The sequence below is a fragment of the Schistocerca americana genome, chromosome 5, assembly GCF_021461395.2.
Source record: "Schistocerca americana isolate TAMUIC-IGC-003095 chromosome 5, iqSchAmer2.1, whole genome shotgun sequence".
NCBI classification, from domain to species: Eukaryota; Metazoa; Arthropoda; class Insecta; order Orthoptera; family Acrididae; genus Schistocerca; species Schistocerca americana.
In genome coordinates, this window is record NC_060123.1 from 131,505,953 (window position 1) to 131,524,314 (window position 18,362).

General features: G+C 46.6%; 1 protein-coding gene across 3 annotated transcripts in view; it reads left to right on the plus strand.

The window, feature by feature from the left end:
• The window catches only part of LOC124615507 (low-density lipoprotein receptor-related protein 3-like), a 113,611-nt gene that overhangs the window by 38,423 nt on the left and 56,826 nt on the right, over positions 1–18,362 (plus strand). The gene's annotated exons all lie outside the window — the stretch shown is intronic.

Genomic DNA, 18,362 nt, shown 5'->3' on the forward strand with positions numbered 1-18,362 from the left:
GATGTACACAGATTTAAAACACTAAGTCTTCTGATTATAGAAGTGTTTTATTTAACATAATATGCAATAATTTGGAAGTTATTTTAATTTAAAGATTGCACTGTATGTATAAAATTTAATAATGAATACTGCTTGAATTCCTCTCAAAAAAAGAGGGTCTGATTAACTAAAATTTAAAAATGCATATAAATTACTGTGAGGTGTAAGGAAGTGCATGTTTATTTCATTACTAACTGAAGTTTCTTTAGTATAATGTGTTTGAAATACAACTATTTTATTATTTTTGTGGGGATTGGTAGACATACACACTTGAGATAGACTATATATAGGACTACAACCAGTAAATAAATCAGTATTATATGTTATTGCTAGTAATAGCAAGAAATGTTAAGTATTTGATTGGTATTGAACACTTTGAACTATGAATAACTTTAGACATCCAGTTTAAGACCTGGTAAAAGCCTTTGTGACATATCCAGCCATACGTCTGCATAAGAACCGCTGGTAGCAAATTCATATATTTGCAAGGGTGTTTCAGAATGCTAGATTTTGGACAACAATCCATCAGTGTAGTTATAGGTACCTGGACTACTACTGTGTCATATCTAAATATTTACCACATGTCAGGATTGCTGTAAACTTCATTAGAAATCTTAGACACCAACTGTCAAGAGGTACCAAAGGTCCCACAATGTCCGGGTGGACATGCATGAACTGTTCTGTAGTTGGTGGGTATTCTCCCACTGGCTTGTGGACGTGCCAGCTGACCTCGAATTCCTGGCGTGCCTTCGGCCACTTACGGCAATCCTTTTTAATGCTTGGCCACGCTAACTGGTCCGTCAGAAGTTTCACCCATATGTTAGCACTTGGTTGGGCTAGCCCATGGGTGCCGTTGAAAATCGTCTTTCACAGTTTCTCAAGAATTAAAGGTTTAGGCATATCTTGTGACATCTTGCACCAAATGCTAATCCTCGCTCCTGCTTAAGCTGCAGTCCTGCAGTAATGTCCTGCCGATACTCCTGTAACTGAGTGTCCGTGGCTTGTGCCATTGAGAACTGTTCATGATCGATTGTCTGAGAGATGGCTTCCACCCTTGATCAAAAATAAGTGACACTGTTTTCAGTTCCCTTAATACGACACAAATTCCATCAGGAACTGGCCAATGAATTCTGATTGTCAGAATTGTTATTCTTTTAATTGAATTTTGAACAATAATTACCAAGGAAATCAACAAAATACTTTATTGCAGAACAATTGTCCTTACACTTGCTGAACGCGAACATAATGGGTTTGTGGTTGGTATATGTCATGAACAACCTGTCATCTTTGTACGGACAGAAATATTTCACACTGCTACGTACATTCCAGCAGATCCCTTTTGTAGGTGCTCCATTTTATCTGGTCGAAAAGCTTATATATTTATGGTATCCACTGCAGTGCCTATTTGCCACTTGCATTCTTTCCCACTAGTTCTGTTGTCCGCAGCACCTGCACCTCTGCCATTCCTGGCAGATGTTGTTGATAGAAGTTTACTGGTCCTAAAAACTTTGTGTTAGCGGTAATCAGTTGGTCGAGGTATGTCGTTGATGATGGCTGTTTTATCCTTCAGGGGATCTATCCGAGCTGCTGACACTGTGTAGCCCAGGAATGTCACCTGCTGTTGTTGGAACATGCACTTCACCAGTATTGCTGGAAGATGCATTTCATCTAATTAACTACCATTCCATATTTGTTGATGCACTTGAAAATGGCCCTGAGGTGCTTTTTGTGCAACTCCTCCAATGTTGCAAATACCAGTGTATCATTCAAATACGTGAAACAACACTGTTATCCCTTTAGCATATCATAAATGAACCACTACCACATCTGAACCCCATTCTTAAAGCCAAATAGTATTTGCACATACTGAAGGATGTTGTTACTGCTGTCTTCAGTATATCTGATGGTATGCCTTCTTGCAGTCAGTTACACTAAATATTGCCGATCCTGCCAGAATATTGGTAGTGGTCTGGCAGCATAAGGTATTTAACACCCAGTAGTTGCCACAGGGCCTCTAGTTGCCTTCTTTCTTTTTTACCGTGTGCAGTGGCAAGCCTTTGCTGCTATGGAACAATGTGGGACTAATGTCTGTGACTGCTGTGAGGCTTATCGAGCATAAGTCATCCTGATATGGTGTTCTCTGTTGTGAGACATCTTCGGCGTGTGCGGCATGTTGCTGCCGCTTTCACAGGTTGCCACCAAACTGTGCTTGTAGCTCATGGTCTGATTTGTTTTTCGTCCTAGCATACCTTTGACTACTTCTTCGTCTTTCCTAATTTGTGCAGTGCCATTATGTACATCTCTTCACATCCAACGAAGGAAATCGGCACCCAGTATGGCCTCTGCCACCTCCAGCAGTACAAAGATCCATCAGTAACTCTGCCAGAGCCCTAAATCTACCTCTATATCACACTTTCTACATAGCACTATTGGTGACTTATTTACTACCATGAGAAGCATTTGCGAGGTGATGGCTGAAGTTTTACCGACTGCCAGTATCCTAATGTGTGATCTTGAATCAGTGAGGTGATAGCATCTCCACTTCACGTTTTTGACGTATAACCTATGTGACAGTGTAGGTAAGCTTGACAAGTTATTCACACCATGCCAGTTTCCTCGCTGTGCTCACCTCTGTGTTGAAGGTGCTCCTGTTAAATATCACTGCCTGCCATGTTTACTGCCTGGCACATTTGCTGTTTGGGTGCAGGCATGATTTTGTGCATTTTGTTGGTCTGTCCCCGAACTGCTGGTGCTGCCAACAAATCTGTCCCTATTGGATATTTCCAGCAGCTCTGTTGTTGTTATTTGTTTCTCGCCCAGGCAAGTTGTTCTTGTTTTGCAATAACATTGACATTTGCATCTTTTGCATGTCAGATATCTCTTTAGTGTAACTTTTTAGCAATATCCACATGCTGCCTCTTTCGTATTGCTGAAGTCTCTTGCTTTGCGAAACCAGCTGCAACTATCATCACATTTTCTGTACAGGTACTGTCCAATGTTGCGTAGACTTAGACTGAAGTCAACAACATGTGGACATCATGTTAGTTACAGTTTACTACTGCTGCCTTGATTGCACCCCAGCAGCTGCACTAGCCATACATGCTGCAGAATCATGTATGGTAATTCTGCTTCTTTGACGATGGCCCATAGGTGCTGCCAGTAATTGTAGGGTGTTCTGTCTCCCAATTGCTGAAACTGCAGTACCTGTCATATACATTGATGTAGCAGTTTACACATTCTGATGAACAACTTCCTCAAGAATGTACGTTGCCGTTCCGCTGGGTATTTAAGTATGATGTCTACATCTACACCAGCCACCGTGGCATTTAATGCGCTCACTGCCACAGGAAATCTCATGTGATCATTGGCTATCTCATTCTGTTCAAATGCTAGCTCAGGTATTGCAAACCAAAGTTCGAGTTTGTCCAGCAGGAACTGCAGCGTCCACACCTTCATTTGCAGTTTGATTGTTGTTGCACATCTGCTGCAAACTGCTGTACTTGGCCTCACTGCAGAACTCTCCTCTTCCTCCATTGCCAATTGCAGCTCCTTAATCTGTCTCTGCAGCCTGTCTTGGAGTTCTTCTAATTCCTTTTCATGTGTGTGTGCGTTGTCGCTTGACCCAATGATATTGGTTGACTCTGCATGTCTATTTGTGTATCTCTGGTTGCTTGCGGGGTCACCACTTTATAGGTAGATTGACTATCAACATTATGTCGTATCCAAATAATTACCATGTGTCAGGATTGCTATAAACCTACCAATCTTAGATGTCAACAGTCAAAAGAAATGCAAAATACAACAACCAGAGAGCAATAACAAAATCCAAGGAATCAAGGAACTGTCAGCTGGGTCTGTTCCAGAAAATAAAAAAAACAACTTGAACTACATGCGCTTTGCTCTTGCCACGTCAGCTCCCACATACTCATTGTTGGTTAAAGTCTATCTTTATAAAATTTTTATTGAATGTTGACTCTTTTATTAAAGAACATCTTTTTTGTGAACTGCAAATTTATTGAAACACAAGTCTGAAAACACTTTCTATATCCCTGGAATATAGTGTACAGTTTCACAGCCTTTAGTTCCACACTGGTAGTGATATTCAGAATTACAACTTAACCAGATGTAAGATAGAGGATGTTTTGAACATTGCATGTAACACCGAGTTTCATATGGTATGTTGGTACATTTTGTTTATATCTGTTTCTTATAATTATGAAGAGTTGTAGCAAATTATTTCTAACATAAAAATAAAGCTTGCCCCGTCTGATGTTCATATGTTATTTTCTTCTTTCCTATTTGAGAAATACGCCTTGAAAGATTGACCATACCATTTATTAATCTTGTATTGTCTAATCTGATCTCTTTACTTTCACACCCAAGTCAGCTTCGTGCTGTCCCCCCTATGGGGCTCATGGTTCTTTCGTGAGTTCGTCCTGGCACCCACAGGGCCCTGAGCTCTTGCACCCCATTCTTCTTCTCCGGGCTGCATTTCCTTCTCTGTGCCCCTCCCTCCCCATCCTCACTCCTTCCCCGTGCCCCTCCCTCCCCACTTCACTCCTTCCCCACTGCCCCCCTCCTTCCTCTTTCTCGGTGTTCTTACTTACGTTGATCTGGCTATCCACCTGGTTTCCTGTACTCCTAAAGGTTTTGTTCCCCTTTCCTTTCCTCTTTCATCCTTTCTTTTCAGCCTATGTGGTACCCCTTTGGGTTTGACTTCCAATTCTAAATTCTCTCTCCATAGTGGGAGCCACTTAGGGAAAAACTCCCCCTAGCATCTACAGCATGAGTTCCTCTCTCCCCTTCCTTTCCCTCTATCTTCCCCGCCGTAGCCAGCCCCCCCCCCCCCCCCCCCCCACTCTGGCCCGCTAGGTCATCACCTCGTGTAGCCAGTTCGTTAAGGTGTAGGTGTTATGTATCCATCTGGCTGATCCCACTGACAACACAGTGTCACACTTCTGATACCTGAACTGTTGCCTTTCCATCTACATCTAGGAGTGGTTGCTTGTCATTCTAGAGCATCGGAACCCCGGGCAGTAGCTGAAGATACCCTGATCGAAGTAGGTGTTATCAGGGTGGATGCTTTGCGTATGAAACATGTCAAGTTCCAAAAATCTGACCATTTATTGCCATCTGTTTTATATGTAATGAGTAATTGAGTGCTGCTTCTTATGACTCTGTGGCCTTCCCTACCCTGGCTACGCCCTAGGAGTAGGGCCAGGCTTGCTGGTTTGGGATGAAAAACTTTCGCCACTGCCTTGTCTGTATTAGGATGGTCGGGGACACGTTCACCACTGCAAACTCATTATTTTTTGTGGAAAACATCGAAGAGAAGCTTGACAAAGTGGAGTCTCTCAGTAATATGCAGTCAGGTTCCCTGTTGATTACAGCTTTTTCTGCCACTCAGTCCGCAGCTCTTCATGCTTGTGATTGCCTTGGTGATGTCCCGGTGTCCATTACACCTCACCATTCTTTGAGTATGATCCATGGAGTCATTTTTTATAGGGACCTCATCCTTCTAACTGATGAGGAACTCTGGGCCAATCTGGAACGACGGGACGTTCATTTTGTTCATCGAGGACAGAAATGTCGTAAGGACATTTGCACTGACACCGGTGCCTTTATTCTGGCTATTTAGGGAGATACCCAATCAGAGAAGGACAAGGTTATCTGTTACCGCTGTGACGTGAAGCTGTAGGTCCCACCACCCACAAGATGCTTTCAGTGCTTGTGTTTTGAGTATGTCTGCCGGAAGTACCTGGACCCTGTATGTGGTGACTGTGGACACCCACTCCATGAGGGGAGCCCCTGTGTTCTGCCACCCATGTGTGTTGTCACGACAGTCACTCTCCACACTCATCAGATTGCCAGGCTTATAAGAAAGAAGATACAAGAGCATTAAGTCCCTGGGTCATTTATCCTACACTAAATCTCACCAGAAATTTGACTTCATCCTTTTTTGATAAATTCTACTTTTGCCTCTGTTACGTCCTTTCTGCCTACTCCCTCTTCGTTACCCAGTCCCATCCCTCTCTCCTCTCCTCCTCCCCTGTGGTTCCCTCACTCTCTCTCTCCTCCATATGCCAATCCCCTTGCCTGGCTGAAGAAATGTCCCCCTTTCTTCAGCATCTGCCGGTGATGGGGCTCCCTCCCAGGACCCCTCCCCTCAGCGTTTCTCTTGCCAGAGACCTGCTACCACAACACGACCACGGTACACAGAGTCTGTGCACTCCAAGGTCGCCCGCTATTCTCTAGTTCCAGAAATTGCAGAAGCCTGCTCTCCCTCTGTGCCCTGCCTTCCTCAACCTATGAAAGAGACGAAAAAGGAGAAACTTAAGTCCCAGGACATGGCCACTGCCCCCCGCCCTACCCTCTGGTGCCATCTCACCCCTTGCAACCTGAATCAGACCTCTTATTTATGGATGTCACCCCATCCTTGTTGGTGACAAATGGTGACCCGGCGGTGTGATTGGCTCCAGCCTTTTCACCTTCCATTTGGATACCTATTCGCCTTCCATTTGGATATCTACTCTGAGCTTGTTCAGTGGAACTGCAGTGGAGACTACTGTCAATTTTCAGAATTGCAGTCCTTTATTGCCTTTCACTCTGTAGCTTGTGTAATGCTACAGGAGTCTTGTTTTACTGATACTCACTCACCAACCCTTCGTGGGTTCCATGCTTTCTGTTTATTGCCTTTTACTCTGTAGCTTGTGTAATTCTACAGGAGTCTTGTTTTACTGATACTCACTCACCAACCCTTCGTGTGTTCCATGCTTTCTGTTGGAGCTGAATCAGCCCTTTGATGGCTTCTAGTGGTGTCTGCACTTTGGTTCCATGGATATTGTTAGTACATGGATCCCACTTTGTACCTATTTGGAAGCAGTTGCCATTTGAGTGTACTTGGACTCTGCAGTCATCTCTATCTCCCTCGTGGTGTAGTGGCTAGTTTTTCTACCTCTGGGTCACAGGGCCCCGGGTTCAATTCCCGGTTGGGTTGTGGATTTTCTTTGCCTGGGGACTGAGTGTTTGTGTTGTCCTCATCATTTCATCTTCATTTGTGAAAGTGGCGAGATTGGACAGTGTAAAGATTGGGGATTTGTAAGGGCGTTGATAACCACGCAGTTGAGCACCCTGCAAACCAACCATCATCATCTGCCATTGATCTTTTGCTCTCTTCCCCTCTCATTCTTCCTTCCCTACAGAGGCTGCGACAAGATAACCTCTCTGTTAGTGACCACTTCCCATTGATTCTCTCATTCCCTTCCTGCCTCCTGATGACCCAGTTACCCTGCTGCTCTTTCCATCATGCTGATAGGCCTCTACATACCTCCCAGGTCTTGTTTCCCCCTTCGTTGTCAGCTTATATTGATGAGGTCATCTGTGATCTGTCAGACAAGATAATGTTAATTACGAGCATAGCTGTTTCCTATTTGATACATCCCGTCCACTGTCAGCCAGTTCCGTGGTGTACCATGGCCAGTACTACCACTGTGTGTCATCATCTTATTACCTTCAAACGTCTTAGTGCCAAAGCCCATTACATAATCAAACAGAGCAAATGCTTGTGTTGGGAACTCTTTGTCTCCTTATTCAGTTCTTCTGTTCCTTTGTCGTGGGTGTGGGCTGCACTCTTCACACTCCAAGGTTGTCAGTGGCAGACTTCCATTCCATCAGTTCTCATGGAACATATTGCAACACATTTTGTGATGCCATTGGTGTCAGCCTCCTATCCAGCTGCCTCCTCTGTCCTCTGGAAACAGCGGGCTGAAGCTTTCCGCTTATGTTTACCCCTTGTCAGGCAGAATCCTATAATGAACCTTCTACTGAATGGGACCTGCTTCTTGCCCTCTCTTCTTCCCAAGATTCAGCTCCTGGGCTTAATTCCATCCATAACCAATTGCTTCAACACCTTAATCCTGCACAGCGCCAATATCTCCTCCAGGTGTTAACCAGATTTGGCTCCAAAGCATTTTCCCCCCTCAGTGGAGAGACAGTATTGTGGTTCCTGTCCTTAAGCTTGGAAAGGATCCGTTGTCCCTTAATAGTTACCAACTAATCAGCTTGACCAATGTCCCCTGCAAGTTACTAGAATGGATGGTGGCTCATCAGCTCAGTTGGGTCCTTGACCCTCTGGACCTTTTATCTCCTTACCAGTTGCAGCTTCTGGGAGGGACAGTCGCCGATCGATTATCTGCTTCAATTGGAAACCTCAGTTCGGCAGGCCTTTTCTCAGCACCGCCATCTTGTTGCAGTTTTCTTCGATCTTCTTAAGGCCTACAACACAACTTGGTGCCGTCACATCATCCTTAAGCTCCATGAGTGGGATCTTTGGGGCCCCCTACCAATTTCTATACACCAGTTCCTGTCTCAGCACTCTTTTGAAGAGTCCTGGTTGGCACTGTTCTCAGCTTTCCATAGACACAGGAAAACAGCGTTCTAGAGGGCTCTGTGTTAAGTCTCCTTGTTTTTCTCATCACTATTAATGGACATGTGGCGTATGCTGGACCATTAGTTACCCCTGCCGTGTATGTGGATGATCTCTGTGTTTGGCCTAGCTCTCACTCAGTCACTTCTGTGGAACAACAGCTCAAGGGTGCCATCCGGCACACTTCCTTGTGAACATTCTTGCAAGGGTTTCAGTTCTCTCCCCATGAGTCGAGGGTGACGCATTTCTGTCGCCATACTATGCTTCATTCTTATCCAGAGCTCTGCCTCGATGCCTAATGTCTGACCGTAGTCCCAAAGTTCTGTTTCTTGGGTTTTTCGTTTGACAACAAGCTTACTTGTTTACCCCATATCTGTCATCTGAAGGTTGGCTGTTTTCATAAACTCAATGTTCTTCACTTCCTTGCCCACACCGCTTGAGGCATGCACCGTTCGACCTTTTGCTTTCACAGGATTTCAGTTCTGTCTCCTCTGGAGTGTGGTTGTCAAGTTTATTAATCAGCTTCTCCGCTTGGACCTGGTTCACCGTATGGTATCCATGTAGCCACTGATGCCTTTCACAGTAGCCCTGTCAGTAGTCTTCTGGTTGACACTGGGATCCCTCCCCTTGCTATTCGGTGGTCCCAGCTCCTGGTTTCCTAAACTGGGATCTCTCCCCTTTCGATTCAGCGGTCCCAGCTCATGGTTTCCTATGTCATCACTATCCACGCTTCGCCTGCTCACCCCTCCTGTTCTATTCTTTTCACAGCTTTGGGCCATCTCCCACCTGTTGCCCGCCCTCAGGTGGGTTTACCATTTGGTTTCTGTCTCACTTCTCTTCATCATGACTTCCATCTCACATTCTTGTTGTCTTCCCCATGTTCTCTCCTGAGCAATCCCCCCTAGATTAATTCCTCAGCCATGGATTCAGATGGATCTGTCCCCCCAGGGGGTCCACAACTCTTTTGTGGATACGTGCGTAGCGAGCACGGGACCCCGAACTAATGTGGCCCTCCTTCCTTTCCAGGCTGCATACCTTCCCTTTCCGCATCCTTCCCCGTCCCCCATCTTCGCCCCCCCCCCCCCCCCCCCCTCACCTCTGGCTCTTTCCTTCTCTTTCTCCCCCTCTGGGAGTATGGTTTGTGCCTACGTCCGGAGACGTACGCTCGAAACTGTTACAAATTCCTTGCTTTCTACACTGCCAAGTCTTCGCCCTTCCTCTGTCCTTCTCTTTTCCTTCCCTCTTCTCTTTGCCCTTTTCTCCGCTGCGGCGTTTGAGACCCCTCTTCTTTCCTTTCCCTTTCTCTTCTTTCCTTTCCCTTTCTCTTTTTTCCTCCCTGTGCATATTGAAGGCCGACCCACGCACTTCCATGCGTAGCCGGTGACGGGGTAACGCGTAATTCCCCACCCCGGGTAGACAGGTATAGACACGTACGTTCCCCCTGGTAACGGCCAGGCCCAGGGAGGGGTGATTACCCGAGCTGATACCTTCCGAAAGTGCCGATTGGTCCCTCCGTCTGTGTGTCGGGAGGTGTGACCTGAGGTGTGAACAATCACCTAAGGCGGGAGTGCCCTCAGAGAGGGCCCCCACAAGGGAGGAGCGCGCCATGGGAGACGCCGGTAATCATGGGGGATTCTTCCGCAATGGTTTCCTCACCTTCCACTATGTCTGCTCACAAGCGTAAGTTCACTGAGTCTCAGCCACAGACAGTTCTTCCATCGTTGCCACAGTTCCTTGTTGTTTCTTGGTCTGACGAAGGTCACGACTTCACCACGGTCAACCCTGTCATTATTCAGAAAGGTGTCGACGCAATTGCAGGTCCTGTAAAGTCTTGTTCCAGATTACGGAATGGCACCCTGTTGTTAGAAACAGTCAGTGCCCTCCAGGCACAAAAATTGCTGCGTACCTCACTACTACACACCTTCCCTGTCCGGGTGGAACCGCACCGTACTTTAAATTTCTCGCGTGGAGTCGTTTATACACGTTCCCTCGATGGATTGTCTGACGAAGAAATTCAGCACTACCTGTCTGACCAGGGCGTAACAGCTGTTCATAGAGTCATGAAAAGGGTTGACACGAACATCATTCCAACCCGCGTTGTCTTCTTGACATTTGACAAAGTTCAACTCCCATCGAAAATCAAAGCAGGCTATGAGATAATTTCCGTTCGCCCTTACATCCCAAACCCTACGCGTTGCTATCGGTGTCAGCGGTTCAATCACACCAGCCAGTCCTGTTCCAATCCGGCCAAATGTGTTACGTGTGGCAAGGATGCCCATGAGGGTGCTTGTCCACCTCCATCCCCTCGCTGCATCAACTGTATGGGTGACCACGCTGCTTCCTCTCGAGATTGCCCCGTTTTTAAGGACGAAAAGCTCATCCAGGAAATCAGAGTGAAGGAAAAGGTGTCGACCTTTGCTGCTCCAAAATTATTCGCCAGTCGACAGCCCACCGTGCCTCAGACAGGAAAATACAGCACTGTCCTTGCTTCTCCTTGGCCAACAAAGGATGCGGCCACGCAGACTTGCGACCTCACCTTTAGTGCCACAGTCGTCAGATCGGCCAGCGCAAAGATCGCCCCTTCAACCTCACCACTTTCGCCTGCCCACTCTCTGGCTCACCCTTCATCGGGTTCTGCTAAATCTCGAGCCCAAAAGTCAGACACCAAGACTTCGAAAAAAGAGCATACTCCTGAAGATTTTTTACGTACCCCAACTTCACACCCATCGGTTCCTCCTTCATCTAAACATTATACTTCCAAGAAGGCTACAAAGAAACCCAGTTCATCTCCTTCTCCGCCAAGGCGTGTCCCATCTACAGCACCACCTGGCGGAAATCGCCCTCGGCCGTCTTCTGTGTCGCCGAGGCGCACTGCTGGCGGCCGATCAACCGGCCGATCGCTGCTGGCAGGAGCTGCTCCTGAACAACCTATGGATCAGGATCTTCTGCCTTCGGCTGAATGCCATTCCATGCTGTCGGTCGCAAGCTCTGAGCAGTCGTTGAGTTGACAGCGACCTTGGTCACATTCCTCCATTTTCTGTTCACCCTATGTCCATTATCCACTGGAATATCCGCGGCATTCGAGCCAATCGGGATGAATTGTCGGTGCTCATACGATCCTACTCGCCAGTCATCTGTCTTCAGGAAACAAAGCTGCGTCCCCATGACTGCTTTGTTCTCCCTCATTTTCAGTCAGTCCAATTTGATCTCCCCTCTGTTGATGGCACTCCAGCATGATACTGTCCATTATCACCCAATTCCCTTAAACAGTTTCTTCCAAGCTGTTGCTGTCCGTCTTTCCATTTCTGGATACACCTTCTCTCTTTGTACTGTATACATTCCATCGTCCACACCAGTGGTAAGAGCTGACCTCCTTCATCTTCTTGGTCAGCTTCTGCCCCTGTATTTGCTGGTTGGGGACTTCAATGCCCACCCCCCGCTTTGGGGATCTCCACATCCTTGTCCGTCTTCCACCAAGCAGATCTAGTTTGCCTCAACACTGGGGTCCCTACATTTTTGTCTGCCTCCACGACATATTTATCTCATTTGGACCTTGCAGTCGGTACTGTTCCGCTAGCTCGGCGCTTCGAATGGTTCGCCCTTGATGATACACACTCGAGTGACCACTTTCCATGTGTCCTTAGACTGCAGCCTCAACTGCCATATATGCGCCCGCGACGCTGGAAGTTTGGCGAAGCTGATTTGACACTTTTTTCGTCTCTAGCGACATTCGATTACCGTCACTTTCCCAGCGTTGATGATGAGGTCAAACACATTACCGACGTTATTCTTACAGCTGCGGAACGTTCAATACCACGCACCTCCGAATTGCCCCGGCGCCCCCCAGTTCCTTGGTGGAACGAGGCATGCCGTGACGCAATACGTGAGTGGCGACGTGCTCTCCGCGTTTTCCGCCACCATCCTACTTTGGCTAACTGTATCCGCTATAAGCAGTTCCGTGCGCGATGCCGTCGTGTCATCCGCGATAGCAAGAAGGCAAGCTGGAAAATCTTTATTAGCTCATTTAACACCTTCACTCCCTCCTCGGACGTTTGGAGTCGGCTTCGACGGTTCTCAGGTGCGCCTAGTTTCTCCCCGGTCTCTGGGCTCACTGTCGCGCATGATACATTAGTGGACCCCGTCGCAATTTCTAACTGATTGGGTCAGCACTTTGCTGAGATTTCGAACTCTTCAAATTACCCGCCAGCATTTCTCCCGAAGAAACGTGCAGCGGAAGTGCGACCTCTTGCTTTCTCCTCTCAAAATCGCGAAAGCTACAATACTGTTTTCTCCATGCGGGAACTACAACATGCACTCTCTTCTTCTCGCTCCTCTGTCCCAGGACCGTATGGTATCCACGTCCAAATGTTGCTGCATTTATCAACCCATAGTCTGCATTACCTCCTTGGCCTTTATAATCGAATTTGGACCGACAGTACTTTTCCCAGACGATGGCGGGAAGCTATCGTCGTTCCTGTTCCGAAACCTGGAAAGGACAAACATCTCCCCTCTAGCTATCGCCCCATTTCTCTCACGAGTAGTGTCTGTAAGGTTTTGGAGCGTATGGTGAATTACCGTTTAGCTTGGTGGGTGGAATCCCGCAGTCTTTTAACACCTGCCCAATGTAGATTCCGCAGTTGACCATCTTGTTGCTCTCTCCACTTATATCATGAACAATTTTCTCCGGAAACGCCAAACAGTAGCAATATTTTTTGATCTGGAGAGAGCATACGATACCTGTTGGAGGACAGGCCTCCTCCGCACACTGTTCTCTTGGGGCTTTCGATGTCGGCTGCCCATTTTTCTTCGCGAATTTATGGCAGAGCGCACGTTTAGGGTGCGGGTGAACACTACTCTCTCCCGTACTTTCTCCCAAGAAAACGGGGTACCCCAGGGCTCCGTGCTGAGTGTTGTACTGTTTGCCATTGCCATAAATCCAATTATGGATTGTCTCGTTCCTGATGTCTCGGGCTCCCTCTTTGTGGACGATTTTGCGATCTACTACAGCTCTCAACGGACCAGCCTTCTTGAACGACGTCTTCAAGGATGTCTCGATCGCCTCCACTCTTGGAGCATCGAAACCGGCTTCCGTTTTTCTCCCAGTAAGACCGTTTGTGTTAATTTTTGGCGACGTAAGGCGTTTCTTCTGCCCTCCTTACATCTAGGTCCTGTCAACCTTCCGTTTTCAGACGTCGCAAAATTCCTGGGTCTTATGTTTGACAGAAAACTGTGCTGGTCCTCCCATGTTTCCTATCTTTCGGCTCGCTGTCTGCGATCCCTCAACACCCTCCGTGTCCTGAATGGTACCTCCTGGGGAGCAGACCGAGTGGTCCTTCTCCGCCTCTATCGCGCCTTAGTGCGCTTGAATTGGACTATGGAAGCATAGTCTACTCCTCTGCTCGGCCGTCTATTCTTCGGCGTCTCGACTCTATCCACCACCGTGGATTATGTGGTGTCACCGCCAGACACCACACTTGCTAGGTGGTAGTTTTAAATCGGCCACGGTCCATTAGTACATGTCGGACCCGCATGTCGCCACTGTGTGATCGCAGACCGAGCGCCGCCACAAGGCAGGTCTTGAGACACGGACGAGCACTCGCCCCAGTTGTACGGACGACGTAGCTAGCGACTATACTGACGAAGCCTCGCTCCTTTGCCGAGCCGATAGTTAGAATAGCCTTCAGCTAAGTCAATGGCTACGACCTAGCAAGGCGCCATTAGTAACATTGCATGTATCTAAAGAGTCTCACTTGTATCGCCACAATCTCCAGATGTACCAAAAGGATGGATTAAAGTTAAGTATTCCAGAAGCTACGTACTTTTCTTTATAGCATTCATTACATATCCTGTTTCAGACCTCCCGCCATCCTGCTTTAGCGTAGCGCGTGCCTTTCGGCTTCCTCTCATTGTGTCTAGGCTGTCTTGTCTAGACACAACAGATTACGTTTAGTGTCTGGAGCTTTTTACACCAGCCCTGTGGAAAGCCTTTATGCTGAGACTGCTGAACCTCCGCTGTCCATTCGGCGAGCAATCCTTCTGAGTCATTATGCTCGCCATCTGTCTTCCATGCCTGCTAATCCAGCCCATGACATTTTTTTCGACGCCTCCTTTGATGTAGGATACGCAGGCCACCTCTCCTCCCTACTACCACCGGGAGTCCGCTTCCATCAACTGCTCCATTCTCTTTCCTTCCGCTTTCCTAAAACCTTCTTGACAACTTGGGGTACAGCACCGCCTTGGCTCCGTCCCCGGATCTGCCTGCTCCGTGACCTTTGTCGATTTCCCAAGGAAGGTACCCCTTCACTTGTTTATCGTCAGGCATTTGCTGCTCTATGTGCACAAATGACAGAAGCCACATTTATTTACACCGACGGCTCGAAAACATCGTTAGGTGTAGGGAGTGCCTATATTGTTGGCGACACCCCAAATCACTTTCGGCTTCCCGACCAGTGTTCGGTTCATACTGCGAAGCTTTACGCTGTTCTCCAGGCTGTCCACTACATCTGCCGCCATCAGCGGATACAATACGTTATCTGTTCAGATTCTCTCAGCTCTCTCCTCAGTCTCCAAGCTCTTTACCCTGTCCACCTTCTGGTCCACAGAATTCAGGACTGTCTGCGCTTGCTCCACCTGGGGAGCGTCTCGGTGGCATTCCTCTGGCTCCCAGGACACGTTGGTATCTGTGGAAATGAATTGCAGCCAAGGCTGCAGTCCATCTTCTTCGGCCAGCTATTCAATCGATTCCCTTCGCCGATCTACGGAGTGTTTTATGTCGTCGTGTTCTTCATTTATGGCACGCACATTGGTCGACACTTCCCCATAATAAATTGCGGGACGTGAAAGCTCTTCCTTGTGCTTGGACCTCTTCCTCCCGAACTCGTCGTCGGGAGAAGGTGATTTTGACTAGACTCCGGATAGGGCACTGTCTTTTTAGCCATCGACATCTTTTAAGCGGCGATCCTCCCCCACTCTGTCCCCACTGCTTTCAGCTGTGGACGGTAAGACACCTTTTAATTGAGTGCCCCTATTTTAACCCGTTACGCTCCCGTCTACAGCTATCGCCTGATATATCGTCGATTTTAGCAGATGACACGCGCTCAGCCGATCGCGTTCTCGAGTTTATTAGTGCCAATGAAATGACGTCCGTCATTTGATGCTTTTTTTGGGGACAACCAACCCCTTTCTGTAGTGGATTTTTAAGCCTTCCTTCTGCTTTTAGTTTCTCCAATTTTATTACTTTCGTTCCCATTGCTGCTGGTTTCCATTTTCGGTTTTTTACTGTTTCCTAAGTCAGGGACCGGACGCTAATGACCATAGCAGTTTTGCGCCCAAAAACCAAAACAAAAAAAAAAAGATGGATCTGTTCTGGGGTCAGAAAGATTCCATCACTCCAGTGGTGTTACATTGTTTGTTCCGGATGCTCTTCTGGGAGTTTCATGATGCCATTGCTTTTTATACGATGGCTCTAAATCCGCTATCATGTGGGATATGCTTTCACGTCTGCTGTTGGCACTGAACACCATCTCCTGCCTACCATGTGTGGAGTGTTTGCTGTGGAATTGATGGCCACCTATCGGAACCTCTGCTTCATAGAACAGCTGTCACGCACCCAAGTTTTATTATGTACAGACTCAAAGAGTGGTCTTCAGGCTATTGCTCGGAGTTTTTCCAGCCACCCCTTGGTCTTTGCCATCCACGACCTTCTTGCTGATCTCAGTGATACTGCTTGTTCGGTTGATTTCCTTTGGGTTCCTGGCCATGCAGGTATCCCAGGTAGTAAACTTGATAATCATGTGGCGGGGAAGGGGAATGGAGGGTAGGGGGCGATCACCTACAACCCCCTACCACCACCACCACCACCACCACCATTGTCCATGACCCCTCCAGGGGTGAATTTGTTGCTTTACATCAAATCAATTTTTGCTCAACCATGGCTCGGCTCTTGGGAGGCTACTCCGGTGTCTAAAAAACTTTCTGCCATCAAGGAGACTCCCACAATGAAGCATTCTTCCCTCTTTCTCCTCCAGCAGCAATCTACCATTCTCTGCAGTCTTTGTACTGGCCATACTAGGTTGACTCATGGATTTTTACTTTAATTTTGCACTGTGTTGGTCTGAGGAATGGAATTAATTTTCAGTATTCATCCATAAATATTTTTATTAGAAAAATTCAAGCTCTTTTTCCCATTATGCCACTTATTGAAAATTCAAACTGTTATAAGAATAGATAAAAGCACTACTCTTATACCAATCTGTTACATTGCTGAACAAGACTTCAGCTGAACGTATGAGATTCCAAAAAATTCAATTAAACAATAGTTACATGTAAAATCCCATTTTTTCCCCATTCTAAACCCTCTCTAGGGATTTTTCCAAGCCAAATCTGCAGCGGTCAGTGTTGAATGTTTTCTTCTTGAATGTGTCAAGTGACTGTCATTTGTCCTCCAAAAATCTCAAGACAGGTAGATATGAATATGTAATGCAGTTTATATTCTCTGTTTGTTCATTTATGAGACACTGGGGGCATAATTTGGAAGTACACTTTGAAGAGTAGTTGACAGGATCTCAGTCCAGCTGTTAAATGTAGAAATTTTGTTCCTTAATGCACTCAGAACTGACAAATGGTAAGGTGATAGCAAAATTTGCTGGAAAGAAGCCTCCACTGTTTTTTTTTTTTTTTTTTTTTTTTTTTTTTTTTTTTTTTCCCCCCCCTCATAAGCTTCCTACATCAATGAAAGACAGCATCTGGATTATTGTTGTTATTATTATTATTATTATTTATTTATTTATTTATTTTTTATTTTTTTGAACAGTGGGGGATTGTGAAACTTCCTGGCAGATTAAAACTGTGTGCCGGACCGAGACTCGAACTCGGGACCTTTGCCTTTCGTGGGCAAGTGCTCTGCCAACTGAGCTACCCAAGCACGACTCACGCCCCGTCCTCACAGCTTTGCTTCTGCCAGTACCTCTTCTCCTACCTTCCAAACTTTACAGAAACTCTCCTGCGAGACGGGGCGTGAGTCGTGCTTGGGTAGCTCAGTTGACAGAGCACTTGCCCGCGAAAGGCAAAGGTCCTGAGTTCGAGTCTCGGTCCGGCACATAGTTTTAATCTGCCAGGGAGTTTCATATCAACGCACACTCCGCTGCAGAGTGAAAATCTCATTCTGGAAACATCCCGGCTGTGGCTAAGCCATGTCTCCGCAATATCCTTTCTTTCAGGAGTGCTAGTTCTGCAAGGTTCACAGGAGAGCTTCTGTAAAGTTTGGAAGGTAGGAGACGAGGTACTGGCAGAAGTAAAGCTGTGAAAACGGGGCATGAGTCGTGCTTGGGTAGCTCAGTTGGCAGAGCACTTGCCCGCGAAAGGCAAAGGTCTCGAGTTCGAGTCTCGGTCCGGCACACAGTTTTAATCTGCCAGGAAGTTTCATATCACCGCACACTCCGCTGCAGAGTGAAAATCTCATTCTGGTGGGGGTTTGTATTGCCAGGAAACCTGAAATTCTCTCCTATATTCTGACGTAAAAATCCACTCTGCTGCATCAACATACATTAAGAAATTCCTGGGAAAGCCCATGAATACTGTTCTAATAACTCCAGAGCTATTGCCATGTGATTATGGTTTTATTTTGAGATTAATATGGAAGGTAGAGAGTCAGTAACAAAGCAGTGGTAAAAGGGTCTGGTTTTCAACAGAGCAGTCTTCATTATTAGTTTAAGAATGTTTGCTGGTTGAAAGATGTCTGTCGAACAGCCTTGTGTATATTTTTTGTTTCTTTATTAAACTTAGCTAATTTAAAAAACTAAAATTTATTTTCACCCACTCTCACATATCTGGATGTTTTAAATATGACACAGCTGAAAAATAAATCACTGTTGAACATTCACTTATGCGTCTGCTTATT